Genomic DNA, 8,960 nt, shown 5'->3' on the forward strand with positions numbered 1-8,960 from the left:
GATTGGCTCATGATGGTACTTCCAGGTATGGAGGAGCACACCCTTTTCTCCTATATGACAGCGCTGGTCTTTGGTTATTGGCCCAGTGCTATCACCTGACGGCAAAGAGAGAGGGTTCTCAGCCTTGTGTAAGCTTCATGTCATGACATGGAGCTTACACAGGGATTTCTCTTTTCACACTCAGCGGCTGTACGGAGCTGCAGGGAAAGGTGATAGTGTGCTGCAGTGAACATGTTAATTTGGTCCTGCTTGGCAAAGCCAAAATCTCTGACACTCTGCGGTCTGCTTTACAGGGACTGCAAGAGGTTGATACCAGGTCAAAATCAAGTGCTTACACTGCTTGCATTTATAAAATACATTTATTAATATATACAGTTTCAGAGCTGCATTCATTTGTATCTTTTACATCTGTCTAGATTTCATCTTTAAATAAAAGACATAACATTGGTTGGTATAGGCCCTATAGGCCAGTGCGTTACTAAGCCCAGAGTCCAGTGCGTTACTAAGCCCTGAGTCCTGTGCATTCCATGCTTATTATATATTACTATATACATGCTATACATAGCATAAAGGTAAAAAACGATATATGCAGCGTTATCTTCATTTTGGATATCAAAAGGGTTTTGTGGCTCCCGGTGTGTTTTCTTTTCTGTGAGAAATGGGTCCAAATGGCTCTTTGAGTGTTTAAGGTTGCTGACCCCTGTTATAGAACCTTTGCTGGTCACTCTATTTCTGATGTCATATTTGAACACATCTTTCTGATTTCAAAGGAAAACCTATTTTTAAAGTTGTGGTCAAACTCTTTTCTTATATAGCGCCAAATTCAGCTTTGCAGAAATACCTTATGTGAGAAGGGGCCTATCTTTGCTGATATGTATTTGTTTAAATGGGTGTCTAAAATTACAGAGCCTGTTCTACAGAAGTACTGAAAAGATATATATCAGTTTACTACGAAGGGGAACTTCTTACCAGTCTGTACTGAACAGCAAAACGTTATATTGCAGACCTGTTTACAACAAGGTTAGTAAAAACCTCTGTGCATTCTCTTTTTTCTTTTTCACTTTTTCCCCAAGCTTTCAGTAACAGAGTTAATGAGTTGTCTTTTATTGATTAGTTGCACACGTTGATAGGTGCAAAATAAATTAAAAATTTTTTTTTTTTAAATGTATTATTTAAAAAAAATGTTTGGGCAAATAATATTTAACTGCAAACATTTGCTTTTCAAAATATAGGCTTTTGAGATGTTTAACTCTTCTGGAAACTCAAGTGGCTGTCAGCCTCAACCCATTAACCCTTTCATCTCCATCTTATTGAGCTTCATCTTCTTCATTGGCTTTGTGCTGAACTGCATCAGTTTATGGATATTTTGGTTCAAGGTAAAAGACTGGACTTCGACAGTGGTTCTCCAGTTCAACTTGGCCATCTCTGATGCCATCATCACCCCAGCAGCTCCTCTGATCATTATCTACTCCTTGACTGACCACTGGACCTATGGATTGTTCTTCTGCCAGTTCAAGGTCTTCTTGCTCAGCACTCATAAGTATGGGAGCATTTACTTCCTCACCTTAATCAGTATCCACCGATATTTCGGTATTGCTCATAACATCAAAAGATCTGCTTTCACCAAAAAACCTTTCATAACAAAAGTTTGCCTTGTCATTTGGGGTTGTCTGCTATGCCAAGGTATTCCATTTTTCTTTGTCCTCAAAACATCTGAAGTCCACGGGGTTACAAAATGTCTCAGCATCCACCAAACCGAACAAGCAGTTTTATTTTTTGTTTGGAACTGGGTCATTCTCTTTTCTGCTCTCCTCATTCCTTTCTCCATAACATTGGTCTGTTACACTCTACTGACTCGACACCTCCTCAAAATTAACCCAATGAACACCCTCAGCAAAGCCATGGTGTCCAAGTCAGTGCAGACAATCTTCATCTCCCTAATAATATTCATTATCTGCTATATCCCAGTCCATATCATCAGGACCATCGGGGTCACCATTATATTGTTCTTCCCAACTTCATGTTCTTTGCTGGAAAACATCGAGATTGCCTATTATATCACTTGGATGATGTCAGGAACAAACTGTTGTATGGATCCGATACTGTACTGTTATGCATCCGACAGGTTTAATTATACATTCACAAGTTGGTGTACTTTTCTACAAAGACGGCAAAAGAGGAACATCACAGACGATGATCATGGTAACCCAGTTGAGGCATCTACAGATAATCACCGTCATGGTGCTGTGACCATGAACAGCAGAGAAACTGAGTTGTCAGGGTCAGCTGAACTGTAAAAATTGGTACAAGATTAAAGGCTAAGTCCAGTGATACGGATGGTTTAGTTTTGCGTAGAAACAAGTAAGATTAATCATTTACTGGCATGTTAAAATGAACCCGTCTTGAAGCAAATATTTGTGTAAAAAGCCTTAGGGCTAGTTCACACCACAAACAGTCCGTTCTGGCCCGATTTGGTGCCGGAATGCACTGGAGCGCTTCCCGGTCGGCTCCCTACGTTTGACTTCAATGCACCGCCATGGCCCCTCCCGCCCCTGAAGGCAGGGAGCCAGCCGGGATACAATCCAGCGCGTTCCGGCACCAAATCAAGAAGGAACATACTGTTTTTGGTTCGAACTAACATTTAGATTGAAGCTGCCATTTTTGACATTGAATGAACTAGTTCAAGAACAGTGACATAACTCGTCGTAAGATTTGAGAAGTTTTACAGGTGAGATATACCCAAACAAGGTCCAATATAAAAGAGAATTATGGAGAGAGTGAAATACACTCATCCCCATAATTAGAGCCGACTTGTGACACTGAAGCTGTCATGCGTCAGCTCTAAAGATGGAGAGCTGAGCAATCACATACTGCTGATAACTCAGTTCATGATCTTCTCCCTGCAGAGAGCGGCTGAACTCAAAGCAAGAAGCTAAATACAGGCAAGGGAGGGGACCTAATATTTTTCTAGTACAATTTCCCTTACATGTCTCCTCTCTACCGCAGACTTATGAGCTCATCTCTTTGTCACTCTGCTCTCTCCTCCTGTTAGCACACTCCTTCCACTGCAGAACACCTGATTGGCTGCTTGTGCTGCTTTCCTCTCCTCTTCCTGATCTCTGCTATACAGTTGACTGCAAGAGGCTAATACCGAATCAAATTCAGGCACTGCTTGCATTTAGAAATATAATTTAATGTTGTATCAATGAATACAAAGCTACAGTTAACTTATTGGTACCTTGTATATCTGCCTGGAGTTTAGCTTTAAAGTTCACGAGAACTTCAACAATGAGATAACCTCGACTATCAGCACTGAGACTCTTTGTTATAGCCATGACAGGTGGAGCAAACTTTCCTCCAGAGTGGTAATTAGTAAATATGTTTATATATTATATAAATATAAAATTATATAATGTATAATATATTTTTGTTTTTAAAGTAAAGCTGTTCTTTGTCCATTTAGGGCAAAGTAACACAATAATTGGGTGGCAAGAACCCTGCAGATCTTATATAATCCATTTGTGATGCACCGATGCCAAGTACCATACGCGCTACAAATACAAGTACAGATACTTACATCTCTGTTTTAATGTATGATTTTGTTTTTATAAATATATATAAGGGATGCACCAATACCATTTTTGCAAGTACAAGTACTGATACTTGCCCAACTACTTACAGACACAAGTACTGATACATTTTTGTTTATTGTCATGTGACAGTTTTTCTAACATATCGACTAATGATTTCAGGACAGTGGTGGAGCGCCAGAGCCAGGCCCCTGCTGCAACCTCTGCAACCCTGGTAGTTCTCATGACAATGTCAAGTATCGGCAGTGGTACCTGAAAAGTATCGGTGCATCCCTATAATCCACTTGTTTCCCTGCTACCCTGTTTCCCTGGCACAATCATGACAATAACCCAGTTCCTCTAGGTATGGGAGAGGGTGTGACTTCCAGGGCTCCCACTGTGCGGCGCTGGGTGCTGGACTTGGGTTTAGCTAATCACCAGACCTGAGAGCTGTTATATGAAGTAGGAAAAGGTCTTTAGCCCTGTATAAGCTTTAGACCCCGTACAAACCAGGTGGACAAGCAGCGCAATGGGGATGTATAAGCAGCAGGGTCCCTTCTGTTCAGCACAGCTGTTACATCATTAGGAACCGTATGTATCTATTGCCATGCAATGATAAAACATCATCATTTGAGCTTTCTGTAAAAAACAATCTGCTTTTTATGCCATCTTCATACTTGTAACTGCCAGAGTCTTTTTGTTATACATAATCATTCCTACACCTCAGAGTTCATAATAAATTAGACTGCAAAATGTTCTGACATCCCATAGCAAAGAACAGAAGTAAATTTTCTGACCAATGTCTGGTATGTACCAGAGAGATAAACTATCTGTCAGTCTTTTATATCCTTTGTAAGATCTTCAGTGAGTCAATATTATTTTAATTCTGCCTTAAAGGATAATTAAAGCCTCTTGGGTTTTTGCATATAGCTACTGCTAGCAAGCAGTAGCTATATGCAAAAAACATTTTTAAAAAAAGTTTACAATAGGGTTAAAACTTACCTGTGTCTCCGCCGCACTCTCCTGTCTGAAGATCTGAACATTCTCGGGGGCCGCGAAGGATCATGTGGTGGGCGCATGCGCAGTACAGATCTTTGGCCAGGAGAAGAGGAGAGACACAGGGTAAGATCATGCAGCAGAGTGCACCCGCACAGACTACGTGGGACAGGAATAGAGAGGAGTCAGCGCTGGATCAGACACCGGCACCAGTGCTGGAGGGACTCCTGAAAACTACTGGAAAGAAGAAGATGATTGGATCAAGAGGCATCGTTTAAGGTAAGTCCTTACAATAGCGTTGGGGGGTGGGGTTGGCTTTAGTGTCACTTTAAGTTTTTAACTTGATGATGACTGATCCAATAAAATCAACAGAAGCTCATCAATATGCAGGCAAGTGCCTCATATTCACAAATCACAAGGTTTGTTGATGTCCATTATAATGCCAGTTGACATTCAATACAAAATGCATTGCAATATGCATTAATAATGAGCGATGACGCATGTTATCGTGTTTCGACGTGCACTGACAAATGTGTTTTGATCTATTTTCATTCATTTTTTTATTAAAAAAGCACCAAGGGGAAGACAACATAGGTGTGAATAAACCCTGAATCATACAGGGTTCAGCTATGCAAACTGTATAGGTGAAATTTGCTTAAAAATGTACCTTTAAGTGTATTTCCACTTTTGCAGCTAAATTGGAATAAAACCTTCTTTACATTTGTTACATGTTCCCATTCACATTGCAGACCTAAAATATTTAAAAATTGCTGCTTCCATTTTTAAGTTCTTTTTGCTTGCTTAACAATCTTACCTCTATATCATTCCCTCTATGTAATGTTAAGGAGGGGGCTGTGAAAAGTTATGTTTACAGGTCTATTCAAAAAGGGTGAAGAGTTTGGAGAAGGCCGGAGAAGTGAACAATCTAGGACAACATAGCTGATTTGGAAAAATTCTCCAATTCAGCTCACTTTCCAGTTCAGCTATGTTGTCCTAGATTGTTCACTTCTCTGGCCTTCTCCAAACTCTTTACCCTTTTGTGAATAACCCTGTTAGAAACTTTGTTAATGAGAGGAAGCCCAATCTGTCCCTCCCTCGGTTTGTTACCTTTTAGACTACTCTGAGCTGTTTGAAAGTGAAGGTAGAGTGACAAATATATTTTTCAATATTATTTTTTGGTATGCTGTATGCTGTGAAACACATAACAGACATATAGAGGTGTTTACTCAAATTTGACTGCAATAGTGGAAATTCAGAAAACCTTCCCATGCTGCTTTGCAAAGTGTTAATTTTATGGGAGTGTATTTTGTTGTTATTTTACAGTGAAAAAAAGCAAATAAAAGTAACATAGACATATTAAAGAGACTGCATACTTTTGTGTTTATTTTTCTATTGGATGTTTTTCACATAAAACAACAACAACACAACTTCTTGTGTATTGTCTATTTTTATGTTACAATTTTTTTTTCTACTATGAAGAAACGTCAAATAAAAACAAAGTACACAAAAAAGTGATAAAACCCCCAAATATACTGTATGCTCATTCCTTTTCCTTGTACTTATATTTTGTGTACTTTGTTCATATCTTTTTGTATATTATATTTTACATTTTTTATATATATTTTACAAGAAGAAAACAGTGAAAATTTTTAAATAAAAAAAACTTTAAGCTTTAAATTTGTGAAAGATGATCAGTGTTTTTCACAAAAGGGTGAGGAGTTTGGAGAAGGCAGGAGAAGTGAAAAATCTAGGCCAAAATAGCTGATTTGGAAAGATTCTCCAATTTAGCTCACTCCCAGTTCAGTTATGTTGTCCTAGATCAGGGGTGCCCATAAGTTCGATTGCGATCTACCAGTCGATCGCGTAGCGATCAGTGGTAGATCGCGATGGCCTCTCCTCCTGCCCGTGGTGCTTCTCTGGATCCCCACTGTTGTCCCCATCTGTATGCAGCGGGGATCCGAGAAGTGAAAGAAGTGCTGCAGCCCGCGGCGGAGGAGGGAGCTCTGCCATCAGCCCAGGAGAGCAGCGCGGATCCAGAGGAGAAGTTGCAGCCCCCCTGTGTGAGTGGTTGAGTGGCAGAGGATCGGTACATATCAGTGATATGTACCGATCCTCTGTGCAGGACAAACACTGATCACATCAGCTGATCACTCCAGTGTTTGTAAATAACTGGGGACACATAGTATTATGTGTCCCCAGTTATGAATGAACAGGATGTGATTTACATCACTTGCCTGGAGGCTGGCTACGGCTATGTTCCCGCGGTGCTCGTGCGGCTGCTGGCTGAATGTGGCAGACACTACAGATGGAAAGGGGCGGGACTCCTCTCCTTATGTGCAACGTCGGCCACCTGAGCACCACAGGAGGACAGGACACCGGTGCCTCTAGGACGCACTGGAATGTAAGCCAGCCGACTCCCTTCGTTCAGGGGTGTGGGGTTGTATTGCACTGTGGGTGTCCTGCTCTTTCCACGGAAAAACGCGCATGCGCAGTACACAGCCTTCCCACGGAAAAACGCGCCAAAGCGCGCACCGGAAGTGACACACACTTGGCGCGGAAAGGCGCACAGGAAGTGACATGATTGTTTGATTCACTGCCCTATTTAAACCCGGCTCACATGCCCATTAGTTGCTGGTTTGTCTTTCCAGCTTGATTGTGTTCCTTGTATCCTGTTTAGCCTTGTCCTGTATGCACCTGAACTCCCTGGATTTTGACCTGCTCCTGTTTGACAACCATCCATGCTTGCTGCCTGTCTTTTGACCTCGGACCGTTTATTGGATATTCTTCTGCTTGCTCCCTTTTGTACTGCATCGGATCTCCTGGCTTTTGACCCCGGCTTGTTGTGACCTCGATTACTGGATTTCCCTGAGCACTCGTGCCACTCCTTGTCTGCCTGGCCTTTGTCCCCAACCTCAAAGGCCACAAGACACAAGGTGCAAGAGAAGCCTCCTCAAACATTCGGTCTCCCTACCAGGTACGTGATAGTGGGCGAGGGGCCTGCCTGGTGTGCCATTGACTTCAATGCACCGCCACGCCCCCTCACACCCCTGGATGCAGGTGTTTTTTCGTTGGTAGATCTCATTGAGCTGATCGATTGAAAAGTAGATTGTTCACTTCTCCTGCCTTCTCCAAACTCTTTACCCTTTTGTGAATAACCCTGATAATGTGAATTGTTAAGTGTATGTTAAAATAATAAAAATGTATTAATATAAAATAAAAAAAAACATCCTGATGTCTAAAGTTTAATCTCCTGTAGTAAGTTTGATATTGATTTGAAAGTGTAAAAGATTATGTGAATTGTTACGTGTATGTTAAAATAATAAAAATTTATTAAAATAAAACATATTTTAGGCACAAAACGTGCACAATAAGTTTGTGTTTCTTTCCTTTTTTGTATATTGTATTGTTATGAAGTATGTGGATTAAAAAAAATACCCACAAGAAAAAAATGCCCATATAACAACCGTCAACTAAATTTCAAACCCAAACTTCACCTTTTCCATTGAGATTTGCCATATTGGTGAAATTCCTGACATTTCAATAAAAATTTCGTTTTACAGTTTTATATACTAGAAATATAAAAGAATTACACAATTATGAAAATCTGAATGGATGGTGTCACAGCCACTTCCCATCCACTTACCACAGATATACTCATGTATAGAAAGTGTCACATTGACTTCCAATATGGTTGTATAAAAATGTATCATCTATTCATGAATGTATTATTCCTTTATACTTCTAGTATTTAAAACTGTAATAAGTTTGCCACAAATCCTGATGAAGCAGATCTCAATGGGGAAACGTGTAGAGTAAGCCTCAACCTACCAGGTGTATGAACACAAATCACTGTTGCTGATGATAGTACTATATATAAGGTGGGGTTTTGAACACCTATATGTGCTAATTATGTTTCCATAGGCGCCTTTTCTGACAACTTCACTGCTGGAATGTATTTTACTAGAATCTCTTATGGTGGCTTCCTCATGGGTGCCTCGAAATGTTCACAGAGCTTCATCTATTTCCATGGTGCAGGCAGGCTTCTGATGTGAAGGGGGTTCTTGATGTAAAAGAGGACTCTGATGTGAAGGGGGTTCTTGATGTAAAAGAGGACTCTGATGTGAAAGGGGGGTTCTGATGTGAAGGGAGTTCTTGATGTAAAAGAGGACTCTGATGTGAAAGGGGGGTTATGATGTGAAGGGAGTTCTTGATGTAAAAGAGGACTCTGATGTAAAAGCGGGGTTCTGATGTAATGGGGGGTTTTGATGTAAAAGAGGAATCTGATGTAAAAGGGAGGTTCTGCTCTGAAGTGGGTTCTTGATGTAAAAGGGGCTTTTGATGTAAAAGAGGGATTTCTGATGTGAAGGGGGCTCCTGAAGTTAAGGCTGGATTCAC

At 40.7% G+C, this 8,960-nt stretch overlaps 1 pseudogene; it reads left to right on the forward strand.

Annotated features, from left to right (window-relative positions):
• Nucleotides 1–1,181: 1,181 nt before the first annotated feature.
• On the forward strand, nucleotides 1,182–2,297 carry LOC108801237 (annotated as a pseudogene).
• Nucleotides 2,298–8,960: the final 6,663 nt, after the last annotated feature.

The sequence above is a fragment of the Nanorana parkeri genome, unplaced genomic scaffold (genome assembly GCF_000935625.1).
Source record: "Nanorana parkeri isolate BGI_ZX_2015 unplaced genomic scaffold, ASM93562v1 scaffold2263, whole genome shotgun sequence".
NCBI lineage: Eukaryota > Metazoa > Chordata > Amphibia > Anura > Dicroglossidae > Nanorana > Nanorana parkeri.